The 27,198-nt window shown below is 38.3% G+C and overlaps 1 protein-coding gene across 6 annotated transcripts in view; it reads left to right on the forward strand.

Annotated features, from left to right (window-relative positions):
- Positions 1–27,198, forward strand: part of CRPPA (CDP-L-ribitol pyrophosphorylase A) — a 321,845-nt gene that overhangs the window by 39,465 nt on the left and 255,182 nt on the right. The gene's annotated exons all lie outside the window — the stretch shown is intronic.

Below are 27,198 nucleotides of genomic sequence, written 5' to 3' on the forward strand. Positions count from 1 at the left end.
TGATACCAACGATCTAGGCAGGCACAGTGAATTGCCATTATTAGTTAATTCTCAGATGCCTGTCTTACAAGCCAGTCTTTTTAAGGACAGCAATCTCAGACCTGTTAGTTTTCTATACAGCTCCTTAGACATTTTGTTAATTAAAATTTTAGTTAAAAATAACTTAAAAATCAAGTCATTTCATTAATAATGGATTGCTTCTGGCTTTTATGTTTTGGAAATACTGCTGTACTTCCAGTTTTACCATCATGTGTTTGCACATTTGAGTAAATAGTTATTGAATATCAGATATTGGACTTATCAGAAATTTCCCAATGAGATAAGTTAGAGCAACTAATCTAGTGCTTTAGTCAACTTGCTATAGGAGTGAGGAAGAATTAGGTAAGGGGATAGAAGAGTGACCATAAGGATTAGAGGGTAGTATCCTGGAAACCTAATGAAGAAAGTACTTTCCGATTGAGCAACTGTGTTAAATGTTTCCTAGGAGTTCTAAAAAGTGAGGACTGAGAACTGTATATAAACATTCCCAAAGTGAGATTGCCAGTGTTTGACGGGAGTGGTGGATTTGAAAATCTTGTTGGAATTGATCTAACAATAGAAACGCTGGTTTTTGGAGGAACTTTTATACATATTGAATAGAGGAATGGGATGGGGTATCTGAAGAGGTACAGATTAAGACTGATTTTTTTTTCCCCGATGGATGATATAACAGCACATTGTCACATTGATGGGGGTGATTCAGCAGTGAGAAGACAGTGGTGACGTGAGAGTGGATGGGACATACTGCATTAGTGGTATTGAAGTTGACCTTGGCTGGGAATATGGATAGCTCATCCATAGGGACAGGAGGAAAGAGTAGGTGGAGACAGATGCATATAGACTAGTAGATGTGATTAGAGGACTTTGAATTTGTCACTTTTGAGGAATGCATGCAGAAAATACATAATAATGTATACCATTTGAGAGCTGAGCAGTGCATTAGGGTTCTCCAGAGGAACAAAACTAATAGGATGTATGAATATATGAAAGATAACTTATCAGGAAGAATTGGCTCACACAGTTACAAGGTGAAGTCCCACGATAGGCCATCTGCAAGGTGGGGAAGAAAGAAGCTGGTAGTGGTTCAATTTGAGTCCAAAAGCCTCAAAGTTAGAGAAGTTGAAAAGTATAGCCTTCAGTCTGTGGCTGAAGGCCTGAGAGCCCCCAGCAAACCTCTGGTGTAAATCCAAGAGTCCAGATGCTGAAGAGCCTGTTGTCTGATATCCAAGGGCAGAAGGAATAGTAATAAGCATCCAGCACAGGAGAAAGATGATAGCTAGAAGACCCAGCAAGCCAGCTTATCCCACCTTCTTCTGTCTTCTTTGTTCTAGCTATGCTGACAACCAATTGAATGGTTCCATCCATCTTGAGGGTGGGTTTTCCTCTCCCAGCCCACCGACTGAAATGTCTCTCCTCTGGCAACACCCTCATAGACACACTGAGAAACAGTACCAGCTATCTAGACATCCTTTAATCTAATCAAGTTAATACCTAATAGTAACCATCACAAGCACATATCTGGCAACTGTAACCAAGGTGTGATATGAAGTTGAGTCAGAAGAAACCCATTGCAAGTGGATCCATGACCATTGTAGAATGTGGTAAAATAAAAGGAGGTGTGCAGTTTTAGGTTATAGATAACTCTTTCTCTTCAAATGGCGCTGGAAGGTCACAGAGGTCTAATTGCCATTCTGTATGCTGACTGGATGGATTGCTTCTTCTCCCTGTTTCTTCTGGCTTATCCCATTTGCCCTCATATATGCTCTAGCCATGCTCACTTTGTTTTAGTTCTTTAAATTCAAGATTCCCACTATCTGGAACTTTACTTCCTACCTTGCTACTTATTATTTAGTTATCCTATAATTATTATTTATTCAAGGAATTTTTTCTGTCTGGCCACACCAGGTTAGGCTGACCCATTCTGTTTTCTCTTAGTGCCTGTTTTTCTTTTTTTTTTTTTTCTCTCTCCAGCATCAGACTTAGAATTGAATAATTGCTTGAAGTCATTTGTGAAATGTCAAAATCCTCTGCTAGGCTTGCAAGAGTGCTATGAAGGCAGGGATGGTATCTGTCTTGTTCTTAGCAATCTGCATGGCTTATTACTAATACAAAGTGTATGTTTATTCAAAGGAATGATTATAAAAGGCTGTGCAAATAAATATATTGAAAATGGCCCACTTGTTCTTCCTCTGCCTTGACCACTCTTTCCACATCTCAAACTGCTTATTTCCACTCTTTTTTTTTTTTTTTGAGGTGGAGCTTTGTGCTTGTTGCCCAGGCTGGAGTGCAATGGCAGCACAGTCTTGGCTCACTGCAACCTCTGCCTCCTGGGTACAAGCAATTCTCCTGCCTCAGCCTCCCAAGTAGCTGGAATTACAGGCAACCGCCACCAAGCTCATCTAATTTTTTGTATTTTTAGTAGAGATGGGGTTTCACCAGGTTGGCCAGGCTGGTCTCGAGCTGCTGACCTCAGGTGATATACCCACCTCAGCCTCCCAAAGTGCTGGGATTACAGATGTGAGCCACTGTGCCCAGCCTATTTCCTTCCACTCTATTGAGGTCTGTAGCAAACATCACTTCCTCAAAGAAGTCTTAACTGATAATCTTATATAAAGTAGCAACACCTATCATGTATCCCTTTTTCTGGTATAATAATCGCTACTCCTGCCCACTTTGGATTTCCATTTGGTTTGCATGCAACATCTTTACCTCTTTACCTGAAGTTTATGTGAGAGTCCTTATGTGTTAGATGAGTCTCTTGAAGACAGCAGATACTTGGTTGGTGGTTTTATCCATTCTGCCATTTTGTATCATTTAATGGAGCATTTAGGCTGTTTAGATTCAGTGTTACTATTAATATGTGAGATATTGTTCTATTTATAGTGTTAGCTCTTACCTAGGTACTTTTCTTTCATTGCGTTATTGTTTTACAGACCCTGTGAGGTTTATGTGGAGGAGGTTCTATTTTGGTATATATCAAGCTTTTGTTTCAAGATTTAGAACTCATTTTAGCATTTCTTTTGCTGGTTTGGTAGTGACAAATTCTCTGAGCATTTGTTTGTCTCTCCATTTATGAAGCTTAGTTTGGCTGGTTAGAAAATTCTTGGCTGATGATTCTTTTCTTTCAAGAGGCTGAAGATAGGACCCCAAGCCCTCTGACATGTAAGGTTTCTGCTGAGAAATCTGCTGTTAGTCTGATAGGTTTTCCTTTGTAGATTACTTGATGCTTTTTTCTGACAAGCTCTCAACATTCTTTCATTTGTCTTGACGTTACATAGCCTGATAACTATGTGCCTTGGTGATAGACTTTTTGCAATGAATTTCACAAAAGTTCTTTGAGCTTCTTGTATTTGGATATCTAGCTCTCTAGCAAGGTTGGGGAAGTTTTCCTCAATGATTTCTTCAAATAAGTTTTCCAAACTTTTAGACTTCACTTCTCCCTCAGGCACACCAATTATTCTTAGGTTGGGCCATTTTACATAATCCTATATTTCTTGGAGACTGTTTTTTTTTTAATTTCTTTTCCTTTGTCTGATTGGGTTAATTCAAAAGCTTTGTCTTCAAGCTCTAAAATTCTTTCTTCTACTTGTTCTAGTCTATTGCTGAAACTTTCCGCTGCTTTTTGTATTTCCCTAGGTGTGTCTATGATTTCTAGAAGTTCTGATTGTTTTTTTCTTTATGATATCTATTTCTCTGGAAATTTTTTCATTTAGATCATGGATTTGAAAAAAGTGCTTTAGGTTGTTTTCACCTTTCTCTGGTGTCTACTTGAATAGTTTAATAATCAACCTTCAGAATTCTTAATCTGGCATTTTGGAGAGTTCATCTTGCTTTGTATCCATGGCCTGGGATCTAGTGTGATCTTTTATAGGTTGTTATAGAACCTTGTTTTGTTATATAACCAGAAAAATTGTTGTTGAATTTATTTTTGATTGGACTGTGTTTTTTTAATTTATTTTTTCCCCCTTTCAAGGATCTGATTTTGATGTTTGTTATAGCCTTATTTGATTCTTGGTGCTTTTAGGGGAGAGGCTGCCACATGAGTTCCTTAGTTACAAAGCATCTTTGTATACTGGCTTTTCAAGATGCTGATTGTAGTAGTTGTGTACTTGATGTATGGGCAAGTTCACTGTTTCCTATGAGTTTGGCATGGTAGGAATCTCTTGAAGCTTATCTCATTCTGTTGTGGAATACAGTTTAATTTTTCCTAGTATTTTATTTACTGAGTTGATTCAGCTTCAGGCCAATAGCGAGGTATCCTTTGGTAGGTACCAGTTGTAGCTAAGGCAGGTGAGTAGATGTAATACTAAATGGTGGGCAGAGGTCCTAGCCTTGATAAAGGTAGTTGGGGAAGCTCTCAATTAGATGTGCTGAAGATTTATTAGGGTGAGGGGTGGGAGCTACCCCAGCTCCCCTGCCAGGCCAGCAGGAAAGCTATCTACCTCATAGCCTCACTCTTGTCCCAGTGTTCTGGCTATTCAGATCAAACAGGCATCTCTTTTCATATGTAGGAATGTTGATGGTCCAAGTAGGGAGGAACTGTGACTCAGGCCTCTCATGCTGGCCTGAATTGTTCCAGGAAGGCTGTTGATAGTGTAACTGGGTTTTTTTTTGGATGCTGGTGAGGTACAGCTTTAGGTGTTTTTAAAGAGACAAGACAGAAAGCAAGTGAGAAGGGTTTAATATTTTTTACTTACCCCTCTGAAGCGTTTTCCTTAGATTTGTCACGCCTCATGTTGGCTGCCAATTCTGTAACCGGATTTTTTTTTTTAGGGTGCTGGTGAGGCACAGCTCCCCCGAGAGAATGCTGTGGGTTTTTGGTTTCCAGAGTCTTAAAGAATAAGTGATGGGACCACTGCAGGTGCACTGTATGCTCATAAAAGTAAATACTGGACACAAGAAGTATTGCAGAAAGGTGATTTTATTTAGGTAGAGAAAAGAGAAGAGAAAGACTTCCACAAAGAGTGTGGAAGGGGAGTCCAGAGGGGAAATACGGCCAGGTGTGTGGATATGGACTTTTATCCTGGGAGGAACTCCCACCTTCTCCAAGACCCTGGGCCAATGAAAGGAGTTCCTTAGAACTTCCGCTGGAGTGATTGATTTTTAGTTTCTTCCCGTGCCCGCGAAATGTAAACGTAAACGGTTAAATCTCCCAGGTGGAGAGAGATGGAAGGAGGGCATGGTGCTGGGAAATTCTTGCCCTTAAAACTACCCCCCCTCGTGGACCCGAAAAAAAACACAACACATTCCCTCAATAGGTGCGTCCACACAGAATTCCTGTGGGAGGAGCCCCAGCTGTGTCTGCAGTGGTGGTGGTGGGGGGGAAGGACAAGGACTCCTCCAATACCCTTTACGGTTACAGAGGCTGCCTGCCTGTTGGTGTAGAGGTGCAGACTTTCCCTACTGCCCAGCACTGCAATTGGGTCTCTGCTGTAAGAAACTTAACAGCACAAAGATCTGGGACTTGAGGCCTGTCGTTTAGATTCTTTTGTCCTGCAGCGTGTTTCCTTGATGTAGTCCTCTCTCCCTTCCCCTAGGAATAGGACTTCCTGAGTGCTAGACTACAGTGGTAATGCTCTTCTGGGTCTAGCCACCTAGTGGGGCTACCAAACTCTGGACTGGTGCTGGGGAATGTTTGCAAGGGATCCAATAATGTGACCTGTCTTCAAGTCTCCCAGCAATAGATTAAATTCTGATAGAGGAGGCAGGGGACAGATACAGACTATGTGAGATTCCTTGGTTGTAGATTGGCACAGTGCCCTGGTTTTCTTGATTGCTGGCTCTATTAGTAGTGAACTTGTTACGTGGACATACTCAGGATCTCTGGTTGGGCAGGGCGTTGGAGACAGTGGTGAAAGCTGAGATCATGTAACTATTTTCTCCAATATCACTGGATTCAGTGCTATTCTGCTGAGAGGTGCTTAATGGACTGTGCTGGTTCGCTACCAGCCAGCAGGTGGTGCTTGCAAGAGAATATCAGCTGTGGTATTAGCAGTGGGATTTGAGTTTGCCCTAAGTTGCCCAGGGGAAGTATTCTGATTTCTCAGGCGATAAGTGGGGCTGTAAAGTTCCCATAAGTTTGTCCTTTGAGTTAAGCTATCAAGTGGGTGGAGAAATACCACCAGGTAGGGGCAGGGTTAGGTGGGTCTGTGCTCAGACTGTCCTTGGGTGGAGGCTGCCATGGCCACTATGGGAAACAGGTGGTTCTCCAGCCACTGTGGTGATGTTTCAAGGAGGAGTATAATTGCTTCTTCAGTGCAGAAGAGTTCACAGAGGGAGTAAAAACTAGCATGCAGCAGTAAGCCTCACCCAGCTCTCATATAATTGGTGAAGCCAGTGTTGCTTCCCGAGTGCCCTGCTAACAGCACCACGTTTAGATCTGGGCAGCCTGCACAAAGAACTCAGACCTGCCCCTGGCCATTATTTTCCCTGCAGAGATAGCAACCATGGCTTTCAGGCCATCTCCCTCCCCATATGCCCACAAGGCTGGGCACCCAGATCCTGCACTCCTATCTGTGGCACACTTCAAACGTGCCCCTGGATTCTGTTCAAGGGAGTTCATCTCCATTTGAGATTATATCACAGAATTCAGTTGGGAGCTTCTTTCACGCTGCAACCCCTCCCTGAATTCCATGGCTGACTTCCCCGAGAGCCTCTGTGAAGTATAGTCAGGAATGGCTTCCCTTGGCTGGTGCTGGTGACTGGGAATGCCTGCAAGGCACTTCCTGCTGTTGCTTCTACGTTTATACTTCATGCCACTCCCTAAGTCCATTCCAGCTCTGGGTAAGGTTAAGGCCTTCTCCTGTGGTGTGGATTTTTAGATTCCCCAGTGGGGATGTATGTTTGGAGGCAGGCTTTCCCTCTCTCACATTCTGGACACTACAGAGTGGGCTACAGCCTGCCACTTCTTTCAAAGGGTCTGTGGATTCTTTTGTTTTTTCCTGTTAAGTTCCTTGGTGGTTCTTGGGCGGGGGGGCGGGGAATTCACAGTGTGAATATCTACCCACTATTCTGTCCTTCCATGTGGGCTAGACACACTAACATTGCCTACTTTTTGCCATCTTGGGGTCAAAATAAAGATCATTTTTACTTTGTTCTGCTTTAGTTTTGCTTATTAGATATCACTTTCTGACATATCTTTTTGGTGTGTGTCTTTCCTTATAAAACCTCAGTCTGTGAGGGCAGGGACTTTGTCTTCTTCATTTTCATCTCAAGCACCTAGAAGCGTTCATAGCATGGATTAGGTTCTTAAATATTGCTGGACAAATTTCATGTATATATGCATATATGTAGACAGATATTTTATATGTTAACACTAATCCCAGTTATATAAACCGATTTGGTGTGGGTAATATATGTGCATATATTAAGTACATACACATTAATGAAGATCCCTTAAAAAATCTTTCAGAAATTTTTCTGAAAAATTATTGGAAGTACGGACAAAGATCTGTGTGTAAGGTTGGTGACTTGCAGCATTTTTATAAGTGGTCATTTTTACTGAGCCTTTATTTCTACAGAGCAATAAAAATGACATTAGTAGAAACTTTAAAGGGTCACTAAAAGTTACTTTTGCAGAATTTGAGCATGAAATTGTTCCTGTTAGAATGTTAGTGAGAACTAATATATAAAGTTGTACTAATAACTATATGAAATCTACATATGCCTGTTTGTAAGTGTAAGTGCACACAGAAAACCAGAAAGGTTGACTGCACATGTGAACACCAAAATGCTACTAGTGCCAATGTCTGAATTGATAATTTAAAAATCAAAATCTGTTGTGTTTTACTTAAGATTCATAAATTAGTGTGTGTTTGCTTTTAAAGAATTGTGGGCTTTTCCATGTAACTAAATATTTGTTCAGTTTTATTTTATTATGATTGTAGAAGAAAAAAAAACTCTCATCCCTTGAGAGTTTTTAATGACACATTAAGAGTTTGCTAAAGGAAAATATTTCTAAAGAAAAGAACAATAACTATTAAATAATAACAAAAATTTAATAGTCAAAAGGATGTGATCTCCAGGAACATGAAGAAAAGCCTATGGATTGGTCCAGTGGATTCTTATTAAATCTTCAAATGTGAAATTCTTTTCTGTGCAGTTTGAGGAAAAATAATAAATGATTATACAAAGAAGCTTTTTAAAATCCATTTCCTGAGAAAATTGGTGTTGTGTTCACAGATGGTATTTTGAATTTCATTGTTTAGAGATCTGGTCTTGATTCTAACTCAAGTTTTTAGGTACATAGAGAATTTTAGAAGGTAATTTAATTAGGTTTTAATGAAAATTCATGAAAGATACAGCAGGATTCAACCAGTGACATAATCAGTCTCTGGGGTGTTAATTATGTACCTTTTGCTTTGATATCCTAGACTTGACTGTGGAGATAGATAATATTTAAGTACTAATCTTACATTAGAGATTGAGAAGCTGTATTAAGTTTAATTGAAACAACCTTCTTCCCCCCATTTTTAAAGATTACTGTTGGTTATCTGTGGGTAGCTGAATATAATAACTATAAAATTAAAGAAATATGACAAGAATTCTTATTCATAATTCATGGCTGCCTGTACCCCACATGCATTAAAATAAATAAGACTTGTATCTTGTACTGTCAACATGTTTGGGCTTTAAATGCTGAGTTAACAGCAACAAGTCAGAAAGATGAAATTTTATGAAGTGTCTTTTCTTTCCACCAAGCATTACAACTCTCAGGAGTTTTAGTTCCATCTTTAAAGTGTAATTCCCCATTTCTTCTCCTTTCCTGCCTCCCTCCTTGGCTCTTTTTGCTTAGTTGTTGGGTTGGGACTGGATTGGATTTGGAGATAAGGAAGAGCCTCAGAAGAAACCTCATATCACATGGGGTTTTGGGGTGGGGGGCACAGTGGGCATGGGGAACAAGGGATACAGTAGGAAGAAATAAGAGGGCATAAGTTTTTTGTTTGTTTTTTTAACAAATGCAGATTTGGATTTGAGGAAAGGGGTGAGGAATGAAAAGATCTTTGGGAGGGTGAGTGAAAGAACATAGGAAGAAAAATGATTTATAAAGAGAAGTGATTAGAGATTTAAAGACAAAGCTTTTTAAGTTAGAAAGAGCTGTTACTTTAGTGAAAGTATTTATAAAATATTGTTTCTTATACATGTCATTTGCAAACCACAGTAGCAAAGTGGCACATTTCAGTTTTTAATGAAACATGATCTGTATATTTATGGTATTTCATCAGAGAAAGTAAATTGAAAATCTTGGTGGTGGATTTGGAAAACATTTAATAATGCTTCAAGGTCATGTTTCTTCCTATTTGTCATACTTCTCATGATTTTTTTTTTCTCTCCTGCCTTTTTTTCTGTCAGTTCTACTGGGTAGGTTCATATAGTCATGTCATTTTTTTTGGTTCCATTTTGGAAAAATTCTGAAAAGTGGTACAAAAAACGATTCTGTGACTTGGCTGGGATCTTCTTTGAGTATAATATTTGTTACCTCCAGAAATTTTATTTTCAACCATTAGCCTAAAAGCATAGATTACTTTTATCTGTTGTTCAATTCATCTGTATGGCAATTTATAAGTGGTTCTAGTTCTGTAAGTTTCTGTGAGTTTCTATAAGCCTAATAAGTATAGTTATATAAGGTTAGCAGTGGTTATAATTTCAGCGACATCTTCCGTAGCTTTTAATGTTGTTAATTTTCTAGTTTTTGTCAATCTGATGGTTATATATTGATTTGGGTTTTACTTAGAGTTTCATTGCTAGTGAGGGTGCAGCTTTGTATGTTTGTTTATGTTTGTGTTACTTATTGCTCTGATTTGAATGTCTCTTTCCCCTAAAATTGATGTTGAAACCTAACCACCAAGATGATGGTATTGAGAGGTGGCACCTTTGGGAGGCGATTAGGTCATAGGGGCTCTGCCTTTATGAATCGGATTAGTACCCTTAGAAGAGGGTCCTGAGGGAGATTGTTTGCCCCTTCTACCATGTGATGATGCAACAAGAAGGTGCTGTTTATCAGGAGTGGGTCCTCATCAAACACCAGATATGAAGCCTTGATCTTGGACTTTCCAGCCTCCCGAATTGTGAGCAATAAATTCTTCTTAAAAACTATGCAGTCTGAGGTGTTTTGTTATAGCAGCCTAAATGGGCTAAGGGACTTACTAACATTTTAATAATGCTTAATATCTTTCGTTCACTTTCTTCTGGGTGTCTAATCTTTTTCTTGCTGATTTGGCAGGGTTCCTTATACATCCTAGGTACTATTCTTTTCTTGGTCTTACATGTTACAAATATCTTTGAATCTGTTAGTCAATGTTGTCTTTAATGCATTAATACATTGCTTTGATGCAGCCAAATCTTGAGTATAAGTCTTGTTTTATTTATTTTCTGCATCATGGTTGTATTTTATTCTGTTGTTTTTTCATTTCACACTTAGGCCTTAAGTTTGTTTGGAAGTCATTTAAAAATATGCTGTGATATAGGGCACCTGCCTTTTTAATTTTTATAAAGAAATTTTCCAACATTTATAAAAATTATCTGTTTCTTGACTAATTTGTGCCTCTATTATGTTGCCAACTTCTTCAATATATATGTAGATTTACTTCTGGGTTCATTATTCTCTGTCTCCTGTGATACCCAACATATTGTTTTATTTTCTGTTAATTACTTTCAAGATTATCTGTTTGAGCACAGGTTCCCTGCAAATAGAGCCTTAGGCAAGGCTTGAAAACTGACGTAAGATGATGATTACAAATCTGGCCATTATTTTACAAACACAGCTGGTCAGTTCATCACATGGGGACGTATCCAGATAGGCTTATCCAAAACTGTTGTATTTGTTCCCTCCAGTGACTGTTCTAAGACTCAGAGTTCATCTGGCAGCTATTCCTGTGTTAGCATTTCTCCCGGAGGCAGCAAACTCCTAGCTCTTTGAGTCACAGGAAGAAGCCAGATACCATCACGAGTGTCATGGTTCTCTGTGACCAGAGGAAGCTACAGGCAGAAACTGGAGACTCTGGCTGGTGTCCTCAGTTAAAGGACCATGAGGGCCCACACACAGTCATTCTGGGGGAGGGGCCCTAGGAAACAGATGAGACCAAGGGAATCTGAGGCAAAGAACAAGATGTGTTCTGATACACTTCGTGTTGACCTTTATAAGTTTTCTATACATTTGAAGTCTTATGTTAAGTTCCCTTCAGTTGGAAGTTTTTATTGGAATTCTTTAAGATTATAAATTGACCTAGGTGTGTCTCCCAGGCTGTGAGTTCTTTATGTATGCTATGTATTAGCCCTTTTCAGGTATGATTTACAAATATTTATTCTTATTCTAGAGGTTGGCTTTTCACTGATAAGTCTTTTGATGCACAGAATTCTGAAATTTAGATATGATCCAATTTATTTTCTTTTGTTGTCTATACTTTTGGTGTTATATCCAAGAAATCATTGCTCAGGTTAGTCATGAAGATTTTGCCCTATGCTGTCTTAAAAGACTTCTGTAATTCTAGCTTTAGCTTATGTTTAGGTCTTTGGTCCAGTTTGAGTTAACTTTTGTATATGTCATGATGTAAGAGTTCAGATTCATTCATGTGCATATGGATATTAACATTTCCCAGCACTGTTTGTTGAATAATGTGTTTCTCCTTCATTAAATGGTCTTGGCACCCTTCCTTAGGAATCATGTCTTAACAAGACATGAATATCTGTCTTTAGGTTAGACAATTTCTAAAAATGCTGTGTGGATCAAGTCCAATTGTAAATGTCTGTAAGAACAACAGAAGACAAAATACAGAGCAGAGGACATAGAAGCGGAGGATAGAGTGGGGACACCAACGGTAATAGAGTTGTTCCTTCCTTCCTGTGGCTTGTCCTGAGTTCATAGTGTTGTATTGGAAAAGTAGGATTCTGGAGTAAAAAGGCTTTAAGTCTGGGAGATGACTGGAAATCTCAAAGGCACAAAATTACTGTTTGTGTCTTTCTGGTAAGAAAGTTAAAGGTGGAGAATAAAATCCTAGAAAAGAGGCGTATAATGCTTACTCTATCATAAACAGTAGGTAGCAGGTCCTCTTGGCACTGTCAAAGGATTTTTATCTTCTGAAGTCCTGTTTTTTTGTTACAGACATTGGCAAGGGAGGCCGCCTCTCCTGAATAAATAAAAATGAACTGAGAGACATATCTTCTCTTGACCTTTTACTGCAAGACTCTGCATCTTAAATTAAGTTTTACTTCTGGAGGATGGTCAGGAGGGGACAAAAGTTAGAAGGAAGTTGAAGTGACACAGATGGACACTAAAGAATTAGACATAACTTACAGTTAAAACTGCTGGCTTTGTACATAGCAAGTGCTATGCACACCAGTATCCAGGCAGTGCTCTGATAGTCTTCCCAGGATGACAGCTGTTGACTACCAAGCAATTCAATGTCAATAGTACTTGTGATCACACTGTGAATTACTTGTGTACTAGTAATGATACCATTATTTAGGGGGAAGAAATGAAGTTTAAAATGAAAAACTTCAATTAGCTGGTTGTAGTGGTGCTCCCAGATACTGGAGAGGGAGGCTGAGGCAGAGGATCACTTTGAGCCCAGCCGTTCTAGGTTACATTGAGCTATGATTGCACCATTTTACTCCAGTTTGGGTGACAGAGTGAGACCTTGTCTCAAAACAAAAACACACAATATTTTTCTTTTCATTATTTCGAAGTTGTCATTTTACTGACATTCCTTGTGGGCATTAATATCTTGAAAGAACTTAGTGTTTCCGGTTGGGAACTAAAGATGTAGTTTTGCATTATATGGATGATTTACAAGAGTCATTTTGAATGCTTTTGCCATGAACTCAATTTTTTAATTTTTTAGAACTATTAGAAAGCAGTTTTTTCAGAATATATTGGACAAGTGAAATTTATACTATTGAATGCCAAGATACCTCTAGATTTACCTCAAATAGTCTGAAACATGAAGTAGTGGGAGTTTTCTCCTTATAGTATTCTTAAGATTGTGTCAAGCCATTACCCAAGGTGTTTGAATCCTAGTAATGACAGAATAGGATGCCCAGCCCTCTAGATACAAATTATAAACTGTGATAGATACTTTATAAATGGGATGAATGAGGGCAGCAGGATAGGTTTGACCTATTTGTATAAAGGCAGTGAAGAGTGAGCAAAAGTAGGCAAAAACCAGAAAGGTTTTAGCCCATGAAAGATAATTGTACTGGGTAAGAGCTACCTTTTACAAGTTGTACCCCTTAATAATGGCTTCCCAGCTCCATATTTACCCTTCATTGCCTGCTGGACCCTGGAAACTATCTCCTTTGCTTAAGACATCTTAAGCTTCATCACCGGAGGGTGCCACAGGGATGCTGTGGGAGGAGGGGGATTCTCTTCCTGATTCTGGTGTGTTTCCATCCCTGCTGGCTCCACAGCTGCCCATGGCCATGTGTGTGGCCCTTGGTGGTGTTTACTCTCTAGCAGGTTTTCACTGCCAGTCTGGCCTGCTGTTCTCTGCCTGCCAGCTTCTGCCTGTGTACACCCTCGTGGAGGTTTTCCTGCTTGCCAGTCCTGGCCTGTGGCCCTGTGTCTGCCAGCCTCATTTTGCTGGTACCCCAGCAGTAGGCTTCCAGCTTGTCAGGCCAGTCTGTCATTCTGTGTTCAGCCTTGGGCTCCTTGACCATCCAGTGGGGAGCTCCCAGCTTGCACGCATTTGTGGTTTCTGACACTGGCCTTGGCCTGCCGACTACACACCAACTCTGATGTACCTCAAGCCATGAATCTTCCCTGCCGTCGAGTGGGCTGCAGCTCAGAGTTGGAGAGGGTGTGCTCCTTCGTTGGGTGCTCCCCCTCAGACTTCAGGTATCTCTGAGATCTGTCTTGTTCCTTCTTAGTACTGAAACTACCATAGTTAATGCTGAGGTGGAGGGGAAATGGAGTTTGGAGTTCAAATCCTGCTATGTTAATGGGAGTTTGACAGACATCTTTGGCTTTTCATTGATATCCCAGAGAACCACATTTTAGGAGTAAAAACCACTTCCCAGGACATTCTGAACATCCTTCAGAGAAAGTTAACAGAATTTCTAAATGTAAAATATCATTTACAGTTTTTAGTACCTAGTTAAAACCTACTAAATATTGTGACTCATGTTAAGCAATTAGATCAATATAAAAGGACCCAGATGTTGGAAATGGCAGTGTAGTTTAAAATAACTATCATAAATCTACAAGGAAAGGTTGGTACAATGTATGAGAGATGAGGAAATTTAAGACATGTAGAAAGCGTAAAAAGCAGCAATCCCAGAACTGAAAAATATATTGAATGTGAAATGTAGTAGATCTATTGGCCATGATTAATAGCAGGTTGAATAATGGATTGGTGAAGTTTATTCAGGGTTACAAGAGAACAAAGTAGAAGCCGCCTGTCTCCTTAAAGCCTGAGCCAGACCTGACACAGCATCACTGCTGTTGTACCACATAGAGCAGAGCAGTCAGAGGCCAGCCTGTGTTTAAACAGAAGAAAACCAGATGCTCCCCCATCTCCAAAAGCATTTGTGGCTATCTTCAATCCACCACAGTCATTATAAGAGCAGGAAATGTTGAATCAGACAGCTTTCAGTTTGTTTATTGTTGTTGATTTCCTATATTTCTGAGATGTGGTGTTTTACCCAAGAAAGAAGGTAGTACCTTTCTTGCTGGGTTGTTGAGAAGGAAGTATGTAGAAATAGAAAAATTAATACAACTTACGTGTTAATAATTTTATTGTTTGGTTTAACTTATTCAGTGCCTAGTATTTATATGTAGACACTTTTAGATAAGTTTATAAAGGCAAATTTTTTTTCTTTCATGATTTTGGAATACTTTTGGAAGCAACCTGGAATTTTTCTCTGAAATTTTTTTTCCAGTTCCACTTATCCACTTTTTTTCCAGTTCCAGCTATGCTAGGGTATGTAAGTTGTCAAATCAGTAAGAAAGCGTTGTCATCAATATAACTAATGAAATTGTCTGATCTTTTATAATTACTTTCAGTAGTGAAGAGCTTGTAATGATCTGAGGTAATCAGTCAACACAGATCTTTATACTGTAACAGTGAATGAATAAGAACCATCAGCAGATGCCTACTCAAGCCACTGTTCTGGTGGGCAGCCCTTTTGCTAGGTTAACTTGCCCTCCCACCTGCTCTCTCAACACGCAAACCTCTCTACTGCAAGCCTGTTGTACCAGTGATGGTAGATGCCAGAAGACATGAGGATGTTGGGAGTCCAAGATGGCTACCTTTTGTTTCTAGCTAAGTGGGCTTAAGCAATAATGGTCACAGACTTTAATTTCTTTGGGACTAATTCCACACCTGTAACTGAGGAGTTTGGACTAAAACACTTTCTAACTCTGACTTTGACTGAGAAACAAAGGGCTGGGTAAGGTAATGATTATCCAAAAACCATTGAGTAGAGACTGAAAACATACACAATGGTCATTTGGTTACATGAGCACAATAGGCATGAGATATGGACAACCAGAACAGACTGTACTGATGCAGTGATGCAGTTAAAGCACATGATGAGTTGTAGCAGTGAAGACGTTTGCTGAGTGAATCACTGTAAGGCTGTCTTAAATTGTGATGGAGAAGAAACAGTTGCTTTTAAAGAGATTACCTACTTAAAGAGCCAGGAGTTTCATTTCAATGGCCAAATACTTGTGGAATTGTTGATTCATGCGAAAGGAAAGGCAAACTAGTTCATTGAGTACACACTCAGTAGAAACCATAGTGATGGGTAAGTCAAGGTTCCTACATGAGGTTAATATATATTAAATGGGAAAAACAAGTTAATCTGATTACAATACCTGTTACGTTTCTTGAAGCTGATTCTTAAAACATTGACACGCTTTGTTTTGATATATTAGGTTTGGTAACCTAGTATGAAAAGGCTAAAGAATATTTCCTTGCAGTTAGTTGGGAGTATATTTCCAATACATTTTTATAACATATTGTCTGTCTTTGTTTGTGTGGTTTTCATCTTTCTGGTTTAACTTTGCAGTTTAGTTTTAATGTTGAATGTGTTTTTTTATAGACATGCTTTAGGGGAATAAATGTATTTGAAATATATATTAAAGATGACTAACTCCATTAATTTCTGATGGCTGCAGTTCAGTGAGGAGGTTCAGAAAACCTTCCATTAAGTATATGTGTTTAATGACACTAAATTTCTTTCTTGGAAACACATCCTTTTCTTCACCACAGTTGTCTTTGGGGTAGTAATAATAATAAAAACTGCCAGGAAAAATTTTATATTCTCCATTGCTCAGAATAGCTAAACTGAACTCTTCTATTTTTCTTTTCCCCTAAGGTATTTATCTCAAATTTCTTTGTAAGATTAAAAAAAAATTAAAAAATGTCTAAAACCTCATTAGGCTGATAAAGATAAGTTACATCATTTTGTGCAGTCTGTGTGTTCCCTACCACAAGATATTAAATGGAATTAAGAGTTTTAGGAAGTCAGACTTTTTTTCTTTCAGAAGTAGGCTGGTCTACTTACTGCATAGCTAATTCTGATTGTGGAATGCATAAATGCCCTTTGTTTTCAACCCTATTACAAATCATGTTATATCATGTCCTGATGCTATACAAAGCAGAATAATGTGATAAAAGTGAAGCTTATATGTTGAATATTGCATTTTAAGTGAACTTCAGTTTTTATTATGGCTTTAATAACACAGATAAAATAATGACATAGTTTTTTTGTTTTGTTTGTTTTTTGAGACAGAGTCTTGCTCTTTCGCCAGTCTGGAGTGCAGTGGCATGATCTCAGCTCACTGCAACCTCCATCTCCTGGATTCAAGTGATTCCTCTGCCTCAGCCTCCTGAATAGCTGGGACTACAGGCGTGCGCTGGGACTACAGGCGTGCGCCACCATGCCTGGCTAATTTTTTGTATTTTTGTAGAGACAGGGTTTCACCATGGCCAGGATGGTCTCGATCTCCTGAACTCATGATTTATCCACCTCAGCCTCCCAAAGTGCTGGGATTACAGGCGTGATCTACCGCACCCAGCCAGTAGTTTTTAAGAAAAGAAACATTCTTGCCATCATATCTTTTCCAAGAGAACGTCTTCACAATTAAATTGTGTACTTACAATGTGACTTGACAGTGTTATTTTCAGTAGAACATTTTAAAAACTGAACTTGATGTCTTTTTTCTATCAGGTTTAAATGATAAATAGTAAAAGTTACTATTTAGGTTGATTCCTTTCATAGGTTTGGTTGTATTTTTTTGATAATTGTATATATGTGTGGAGTATAATGTGATGTTTTAATGTGCATATTCATTGTGGAAGGATGAAATCAGGCTAATAGACCCATCACCTAAAATATTGGTAGTAAGGACAAATTAAATTTTTTTTTTTTTTTGAGGCAGACTCTTGCTTTGTCCACCTAGGTTGGAGTGTGGTGGTGTTAGCTCACTGCAACCTCTGTCTTCCAGGTTCAAGTGATTCTCCTGGCTCAGCCTCCTGAGTAGTTGGGATTCAGGTGCACATCACTATGACCAATTAATTTTTGTATTTTCTGTAGAGTTGGGGTTTCACCATGTTGGCCAGGCTGCTCTCATACTCCTGCCTCAGGTGATCCACCTGCCTTGGCCTCCTAGTGTGTTTGGATTACAGGTGTGAGCCACTGCACCCAGCCAACAATGAAAATTGAAACGGTTTGTTAATATTCAATATGTTATTAACCATAGTCATCATGCTATGCAATAGGTCACCAGAAGTTCTTCCTCTTGCCTAACTTTATACATATTGACCAACATCTCACCCTTCTAGCCTCTGGTGACCACCATTCTATTATCTGCTTTCAATAATTTGACTTTTTTGTTTTTATTTTTACTTGTTTGGAGACAGGGTCTTGCTCTGTCATCCAGGCTGGAGTACGGTGGCTCAGTCATAGCTTGCTGCACCCTCTACTCCTGAGCTCAAGCGATTTTCTCACCTCGGCCTCCCAAGTAACTGGGGCCATAGGCAGTGCCACCATGCCTGGATAATTTTATTTTTTAGTATAAACAGGGTCTCCCTATATTGCCTAGACTGGTCTGGAACTCTCAGCCTCAAGCAATTCTCCCACTTTGGCCTTCCAAAGTGCCAGGATTACAGGTGTGAGCCACTGGGCCTAGCCAACTTTTTAAGATTACGAGTATAACTGAGATCATTCAGCATTTGTGTCTGTACCTGGTTTATTTTATTAAGCAAAATGTCTTCCAGGTTCATCCATATTGTTCCTAATGATAATTTCCTGCCTTTTGCAGGCTGAAATAGTACTCCATTTTGTGTGTGTGTGTGTGTGTGTGTGTGTGTGTGTACCACATTACTTAAATCCTTGTGTCTTTTGGTCACTTAAGTTGTTTCCATATTTTGGCTAATGTGACATGCTTCAGTGAATATGGGAGTGCAGACATCTCTTGACAATTTCAATTTCTTTGGGTATATACCAGAAGTGGGATTGCTGGATCATATAATAATTCTAATTTTTGAGAAACCTTCATACTGTTTTCCAAAGCAGCTATACTAACAGAATTACCAACAATGTACAATGATTCCTTTTTTGCCACATCCTCACCAATGCTGCTTAGATTGGCTGTTATCAAAGATGAAATGTAGCAGTTGTGAGATGATATCTCATTATGGGTTTAATTTGCATTTCTCTTTTTAGAGATGTTGAGCATTTCTCTTTTCTTATATATCTGGCCATTTGTATGTCTTTTGAAAAATGTCTATTTCAGGTCCTTTGCCCATTTTTGAAAGTTATTTTTTGTTTTATTTTTTATTTTGGGGATCAGGTGCAGAATGTGCAGGTTTGTTATATAGTTTTACTTATTCCACGGTGGTTTGCTGCACCAATCAACTTGTCATCTAGGATTTAAGCCCCACATGCATTAGGTATTTGTCCTAATATTCTCCCTCCCCTTGTCCCCCTCTCCCCAATAGGCCCCAGTGTGTGATGTTCCCCGCCCTGTGTTCTTGTGTTCTCATTGTCCAACTCCCACTTAAGAGTGAGAACATGTGGTGTTAGGTTTTCTGTTCCTGTGTTAGTTTGCTGAGAATTATGGTTTCCAGCTTCATCTGTGTCCCTGCAAAGGATATGAACTCATTCTTTTTTATGGCATTTTAGACTGGATAAAGAAAATGTGGCACATACACACCATGGAATGGTGAATATTTGGGTTGGTTCCAAGTCAAACATATGTGTGCATGTGTCTTTATAGTAGAATGATTCATAATCCTTTTGGTATATACCCAGTAATGAGATTGTTGGGTCAAATGGTATTTCTGTTTCTAGGTTCTTGAGAAATCACCACACTGTCTTCCACAATGGTTGAATTAATTTACACTCCCATCAACAGTGTAAAAGCATTCCTATTTCTCCACAGCCTCTGCAGCATCTGTTGTTTCCTGACTTTTTAATGACTGTCATTGTAACTGGCATGAGATGGTATCTCATTATCGTTTTAATTTGCATTTCTCTAATGACCAGTGATGAGCTTTTTCCACGTTTGGCCACATAAATGTCATCTTTTGAGAAGTGTCTGTTCATATACTTGGCCCACTTTTTGATGAGCTTGTTTGTTTTTTCATGTAAACTTGCTTAAATCATTTGTAGATTCTGGACATTCACCCTTTGTCAGATGAATAGATTGCAAAAATGTTCTCCCATTCTGTAGGTTGCTCGTTCACTCTGACGATAGTTTCTTTTTCTGTGCAAAAGCTCTTTAGTTCAATTAGACCCCATTTGTTAAATTCAGCTTTTGTTACTCTTGTTTTTGGGGTTTTAGTCATGAAGTCTTTGCCCATGCCTATGTCCTGAATGGTGTTGCCTAGGTTTTCTTCTAGGGTTTTTTGTGGTTTTAGGTTTTACATTTAAGTCTTTAATCCATTTTGAGTTAGTTTTTGTATAAGATTTAAGGAAGGGGTCCAGTTTTGAACAGGGAAATTAATAATTTGTAATTGCTATACAGTAAAGCAAAATTTTAGTGTGTCATGTTCAATATGAAAACTATTCCCTAGCACTGCTTTAAATCAACGAACTCTGCAAGCTAGTTGATTTGCAAGCTACCTTATCTGTCCTCCTCACATTCTTAGCAAGTTCCCAAGCATCTCAAAATGCCTGTTTTTCTTGCTGACCAGCTGCAAGGTTATAGGGCAGATAACAACCCAAGAATGTGCAATGTTTCTCAAGATGTTATTTTTTAAATGTAAGGTACATTACAAGACATGTCACAGGTTCATTAATTGTTCTTTGTTCTTGATTCTGTAAAATTGCTTCCTGCTTCATCATCCTGTATCACAACGGTGCTTAAAAGGCCCTCAGTTTCTTTGTACTTTGCTCAATTTTAGGAAGCAATTCCACTGAGTCTGTGATCATATTAAATAAATTCCTCCTCCTACCCCATCAGTCTCTCCAAGTCCCTGATTTCTTATTTCTGCTTTCTGCATATGGCTAGCCAGTTTTCCCAGCACCATTTATTAAACAAAAAATCCTTTCCCTATTGCTTGTTTTTGTCAGGTACGTCAAAGGTCAGATGGTTGTAGATGTGTGGTGTTACTTCTGAAGCCTCTGTTCTGTTCCATTCGTTTATATATCTGTTTTGGTACCATGCTGTTTTGGTCACTGTAGCCTTGTACTATAGTTTGAAGTCAGGTGCTGTGATGCCTCCAGCTTTGTTCTTTTTGCTTAGGATTGTCTTGGCTAAAAGCTCTCTCTTTTTGGTTCCATAAGAAATTTAAAGTAGTTTTTTCTAATTCTGTGAAGAAAGTCAGTGGTAACTTAATGGAAATAGCATTGATTAAATCAATTACTTTGGGCAGTATGGCCATTTTCACAATATTCTTTCTATCCATCAGAAGGGAATTTTGTTTTTTAAAAACAGGCTTATTTTCTTATTGAGTAGTTTAATTTCCTTGTGTATTTCGGATATTAGCCCCTTACCTGATATATACTTGGCAAGTATTTTCTTCCAACCAGTGGATTGTCTCTTCATTTGGTTCATTATTTCTTTAGCTTTGTAGGAGCTGTTGAGTTTGATGCTACCCAGTTAGTCGATTTTTGATCTTGGGGTCACATTCAAGATATCCACTGCACAGACTAATGTAGAGCTTTCCCCCTAAGTTTTTTCTCATAGGTTTATAGAGTCAGGTATTACTTTTAAGTCTTTAATCCATTTTAGATTTACTTTTGTATATGATGTGACATGAGACTCTAATTTCATTCTTTGCAGGTGTATATTTGTTTTTCACAACATCATTTATGGAAGAGACCTTTACCACTTGTGTGTTCTTAGCAACTTTGTCAAACCAGTTGTCAATAAATGTTTGGGTTTATGTCTGGGCTTTGTCTCCTATTTTGTTGATTTATAAGTCTGTTTTTATTTCATTGTTGTGCCATTTTGATTACTATAGCTTTGTAATTCATTTTGAGATCCGGTAGTGAGATGCCTCTATCTTTGTTCTTTTTGCTCCAGATAGCATTGACTATTCAGGATCTGTTTCGGTCCTGTGCAGATTTTAGGAGAGCCTTTTCTATGTCTGTGGGAATAATACCGTAATTTTAGTAGAGATCATATTGAAATAGTTTGTTAGTGATCTTTAGATCACTGAGTAGTATGAACATTTTAACAATATTCCAACATGTGAACACATCTTTCCAGTTAGGTGACATCTTCAGTTTCTTTCATCAGTATTTTAATTTTAATCTAGTTTTGAAGAGGGAAATTAATAATTTGTAATTGCTGTACAATAAATCAAAATTTGATGCTATTGTAAATGAGATAGTCTTAATATGTTCTTAGTCTGCTGTTGGTATATAGAAATGCTACTCTTTTTGATTTTTTTGTATTCTGAAATTCTATTGAATTTGTTTTCTGTGTTTTGGTAAATTCTTTTGGATTTTCTATGTATAAGATCATGTTGTTAGCAAAACAGATAATTTTACTTCTTTTTGATTTGTGTGCCCTTTTCTTGTCTAATTCCTTTGCTAGAACTTCCAGTACTACTTAACAGAAGTGGTGAGAGTGGGCATTCTTGTCTTCTTGATCTTACGGGAAAAACCTTCAACTTTTCTTGACTGAGTATGATGATAGTTGTGGTTTTAGCATATCATATCTTCATTGTGTTGAGGAGTAGTTATTCTACATCTAATCTGAGAGTTTTTATCATGAAAGGATGTCATATTTTGTCAGATGCTTTTTCTGCATTTACTGAGATAATCATATGGTTTCTATCCTTCATTCTGTTAATAGAATGAATCATATTTATTGATTATATTAAATCATTCTTGCATATTGGAGAAAAGTCCAACTTGATCTTGATGAATGATTTTTTTTAATGTACCGTTGGATACAGTTTGCTAGCATTTTGTTGAGGATTTTTGCATGCACGTTCTTCAGTGATACTGGCCCTGTAGTTTTCTTATCTAGTAATGTCTTTGGCTTTTGTATCAAGATACTGTAGAATTGGTAGAATGAATCTGGAAAAGAATTGGCATTCTTTGTATGTTTCATAGAGATCAACAGTGAAACCATCTGGTTCTGGGTTTTTCTTTGGGAAACTTTTACTGATTCAGTTGCCTTATTTGTTATTGGCTCAGATTTCTGGTTTCTGTATGATTTGGTCTTGGTACATTATGTTTCTAGGAATTTATCCATTTCTTTTAGGTTTTCCAGTGTATTGACATATAAGTTCATAATATCTTATTATCTTTTGTGCTTCTGTGTTGTTAATTTTTTTTTCATTTCTGATTTGGAGACTTTTTATCTTAGTATAGGGGAGTGTTTGCCAATTTTCTTTTCCAAAAACCAGGTCAGTTTTTTAAATCTATTTTTCTCTGGCCTTTATTTAACTTGCTTTTGCTCTTACCTTTATTTCCTTTGTTCGGTAACTTTGTGTTTGTTATTTCACTAGTTCCTTGATGTATAATGTTAGATTGTTTGAGAGCTTTCTTCTCTTCTAATGTAGGAATTTATAGCTGTAAAATTCTCTCCTTGGGCTGCTTTCGATGCATCATCTTAAATTTCTCAGTTTCTTTTTTAATTTCTTACCCAGTAGTTCAGGAGCATTTTATTTCCGCGTACTTATTTTCCATGATTCTTCCTGTTACTACTTTCTAGTTTCATACCATTGTGTTTGGAAAAGATACTTGATATGATTGCAGTCATCTTAAATTTGTTAAGACTCATTCTGTGGTCCAGCAGATGATCTGTCTTGGAGAATGTTCTGTGTGTGCTTGAATGTATTTGTTGCTGTTGGGTGGAATGTTCTGTATGTTTCTGTTAGGTCCATTTAGTCTAAAATGTAATTCAAGTCCACTGTTTCCTTACTAATTTTTTTTCTGTCTGATCTGTCTATTGTTTAAAGAAGTCTGGTCTTAAAGTCTGTTCCTGTGTTACAGTTCATTTCCTTTCGTGTCGCTTAGTGTTTGCTTTGTATATTTAGGTGTTACGATATTGGGTGCCCATATATTTAAAATTGTTACATTCTTTTGATGAATTGACCCCCTTATCACAATATAATGGTCATCTTTCTCTCTTTTTACAGTTTTTGCCCTAATGTCTGTTTTTTGAAAATAGTATAGGTATTCCTGTTCTTTTGGTTTCCATTTTCGTTGAATGTATTTTTCATCCCTTAACTTTGAGTCTGAGTGTTCTTTAACCTGAAATGGGTTTCTGATAGAGTTGGGTCTTTTATCCATTCAGTCGTACTTTATGCTTTGTGATTAGATAATTCACTGCATTTACCTTCAAAGTAATTATTGATAGGTAAGCTCTTACTAGCGCCATTTTGTCATTTGGTTTTTGGTTGTTCCTTTCTTTTTCTCTTGCTTCATTTGCCGTTTGATGGTTTTCTGTAGTAGTATGCTTTGGATCACTTTTTAAAAAAGCATTTGTGTGTCTATGATAGGCTTTTGTTTTGTTGTTACCTTGAGGCTTACAGAAAGCATCTTAAAACAGGCTATTTTAAGTTGATGACTTAATTTTCATTGCATACACAAACTACATTTTTAGTTCCCTTTCATGTTTTATGTTTTGGATGTCAAAATTTACATTTTTAAATTTGTAGTCCTTAAGAAATTATTGCAGCTTTAGGTGTTTTGAATAGTTTTGTTTTTTAGCATTGATACTGTAGATAAAATTGACTTACTGCCATTACAGCATTAGTGTTTTAGATTTGACAATGTACTTCTACCAGTGAGTTTTATATACTCATATGTTTTCATGTTACCAGTTAGTGTCATCTTCTCTAAGGTGAAGAACTCCCTTTAGTATTTTCTTATAAGTTAAGTCTACTGGTGATCAACTCTCCCAGCTTTTGTAAGAGAATGTCTTTATTACCCCTTCATTTTTGAGAGAGAGAATTCCTGGGTATAGAATTCGTGGTTGGCATTTTTTTCCAAGTTCTTGAAAATATCATTTCACTCCCTCCTGTCCTGCAAAGTTTCTGCAGAAAAAAATCCATTGATCATCTTGGGGGGGTTAACACGTCTCTAACAACTTGCTTTTTCCTTGCTGCTTTCAAGATTCTGTCTTTAACTTTTGACCATTTGATTATGGTATTTCTCAGTATGGTCTCTTTGGATTCATCTTATTTGGTATCTTTTGGATTTCCTGGATCTGGATTTCTGTTTCTTTTCCCAGGCTTGGGAAGTTTGCTGTTTTTCTTGAGTATGTTTTCTTTTTCTTCTGTTTCCTCTTTTGGAATGTGGATAAAGCATATGTTCTTCCACTTGATGGTGTCCCATAAATCTCATAATTAATCTTTACTCTTTCTCATTTTCTTTTCCTTCTGCTCCTAAAGTTGAGTGATTTCTGGTGATCTTTAATTTCACTTTGAGTCTCTTCTGCTTGATCTAGTCTGCTGCTGATTCTATGTATTGACGTTTTCAGTTCAGTTATTTTCTTCAGCTTTAATTTCTGCTTGACATGTTTTTATACTTTTATTACTGAAATTATCAGTTTTTGCATTGCTTTTCTCACCTTGGTAAGCATCTTTATGACCATTATTTTAAATTCCCTGTCAGGTAAATCACATATCTTCACTTCACTCAGGTCAGTTGCTAGACATTTATCTTGTTCTGTTGTTTGGAACATATCTTTCTGCTTTTTCATGTTCTTTGACTCTGTTGGTTTTTGCATATTAGGTAAGACATCTGCCTCTTGTCTTGTCAGACTAATTTCAATTAGGAAGAGGATTCATGATTCATCTGGCCCAGGATTTTAAAGTATCTCTCAATCTCATGTTTATCCAGACTGATGTTTTTTTGTGGACCTCCAGGAGATGTGGATATGCCACATCCTGGCAGTACTCTGATACCTACAAGGTAGAAGCCAAGATCCTCTAGATGTAGCTGAAAATGTTTAGGTGTTGGATGGTGTCCTAGTTCCTTCTACTTTCATGATGAAGCTGAACATGGTTATTTATCTCCCATTCTCTGCATCAAGCTAGGGAGAGGATATGTTACAAATATTGTACTCACATTGAAGCTATACCCTTTGATCCCAGGGAGATAGGTGCTGAAAGTGGGCCTATTGTATGTCCACTTCTTTGTCCTCTGGGTCTAGGGGTATTCAGGAGTGCAAAGCTCCACTGACTTCCAGAGGTAGCTTGTTAAGGAGACAGTCCCTTAGGTGGGAGCTATAGAAGTGTGGCACTTGGTGCATGGATAAACTCTAAGAAGAGTGGGTAGACCTGAAGTAATCACTAGGGTGAACCAGAGGAAAGGCTTTAGGAAATGTGCCGTGTCCTGGCTGAGGCTTCTCAGAGGCTACTGCTAGTCTGCTTTGTTAGCTCCCGTATGCAAGTCGACTGGAAGCCACACCACTAATTAACCACTGGAGGAGTGTTCAGCAACCACCTTCCAGAGCAAATGAGAGCTGCGTGTTCCATTCTCTTTTCTGCACTGTTCCCAAAGGGCATTACCTCAGGGCGGCAGGTATAAAAAATTAGGCACAGAATGTATGCGCAAACCTCTTCCAGGGTGAAATAGGGAGCTGCGGTTTCTGAGCCCTTTCTCTACTCTAAGGGGATTAATCCCTTGGACATGCTTGTTTGCTTGTTTAAAATTGCTTGTTTTTTCTGTAGTATAGAGAGACTTGCTTACGTGTAGTCTCCTCTTGAAGAGTTAGGAAGTTTAAAATGTAGTTTCTAAAGTGGAAGCATAACAGTTGAGCATTCAAAGGATGAACAAATTCATTCAAATTTCTTTTTCCTGGAGAAATTAATAGACCTGGAGTTAATAGCTGGAGTGAGCTGAGGAAGGAAGCTTGGGAAGTGCTGATCTTCTGCTCAGGCTGCCAGCCAAGTGTTATCTATCTGACCCTTTAGCTCCTTGATACAAGCTAGTTAGAAGCTGGGCTGTGCCAAGTAGCCAGTGGAAGAATGTGTCATAAAGCACCTTCCAGGGAGAAACAGGGAGCTGTTGATAGTCCCTTGTCTGCACTGCTCTCAGAGGATGAGGCCCCTGGAAGTACTTTTGGGCCTGTAGAAAAACTACCATTTTTTTTTATCCCTGTGGTCTGGAGAGACTTTAATGCTTTTCACTCCCTGCATTGGTGAATTAAGAGCCAGCCATAAGGCACCTTAGATTACGGTGCTATATGTGGTTCAAACCCTCTTCTCCACAGGGAGAAGCTGGATGTTAGGGATTCTTTTTCAATTTTATGGTACAGTGGCTATGGCGGAGTCTGTGCCTGAGTGTGCCTCAGCGTTTTCTATGCATCCAATGTGGATATTTTCTCTGTTGCCTTATTGGATAGGAGACTTGACTGTTGTCTGACTTGATTTAAGGGAATTCATCTGTGAATAGATGTCTATTTACTGTTTCCATGGGTGAAGGGGCAATCTGGAGCCTCCTGTTCTGCCATATTGCTAATTTTACCATCCTGATTGCTTCTTGACTATTTTCTGAATAGTAAAATAGTGGCATTATTTAAAGTGGCATCAAAACGTGGTAGAACTGTATTCAGTTTGCACCTTGGTAAAGTGGATCTCCAATGAGGCAAGAACAACTGGTAACACAAATCCTTGGTTTATTTTTTAATTCACTCTATAAGTGGTAGACTAGAAATAGGACAAATACATACTTAGTGATACTAATGTTTTTATAATGCAGTAAGACTTTAGCCACTTAAGAAAAGGGGGAATGTCACAGCAATAG

Source organism: Aotus nancymaae, unplaced genomic scaffold, assembly GCF_030222135.1.
Source record: "Aotus nancymaae isolate 86718 unplaced genomic scaffold, 86718_ANA_hifiasm-v0.15.2.pri h1tg000025l, whole genome shotgun sequence".
NCBI lineage: Eukaryota > Metazoa > Chordata > Mammalia > Primates > Aotidae > Aotus > Aotus nancymaae.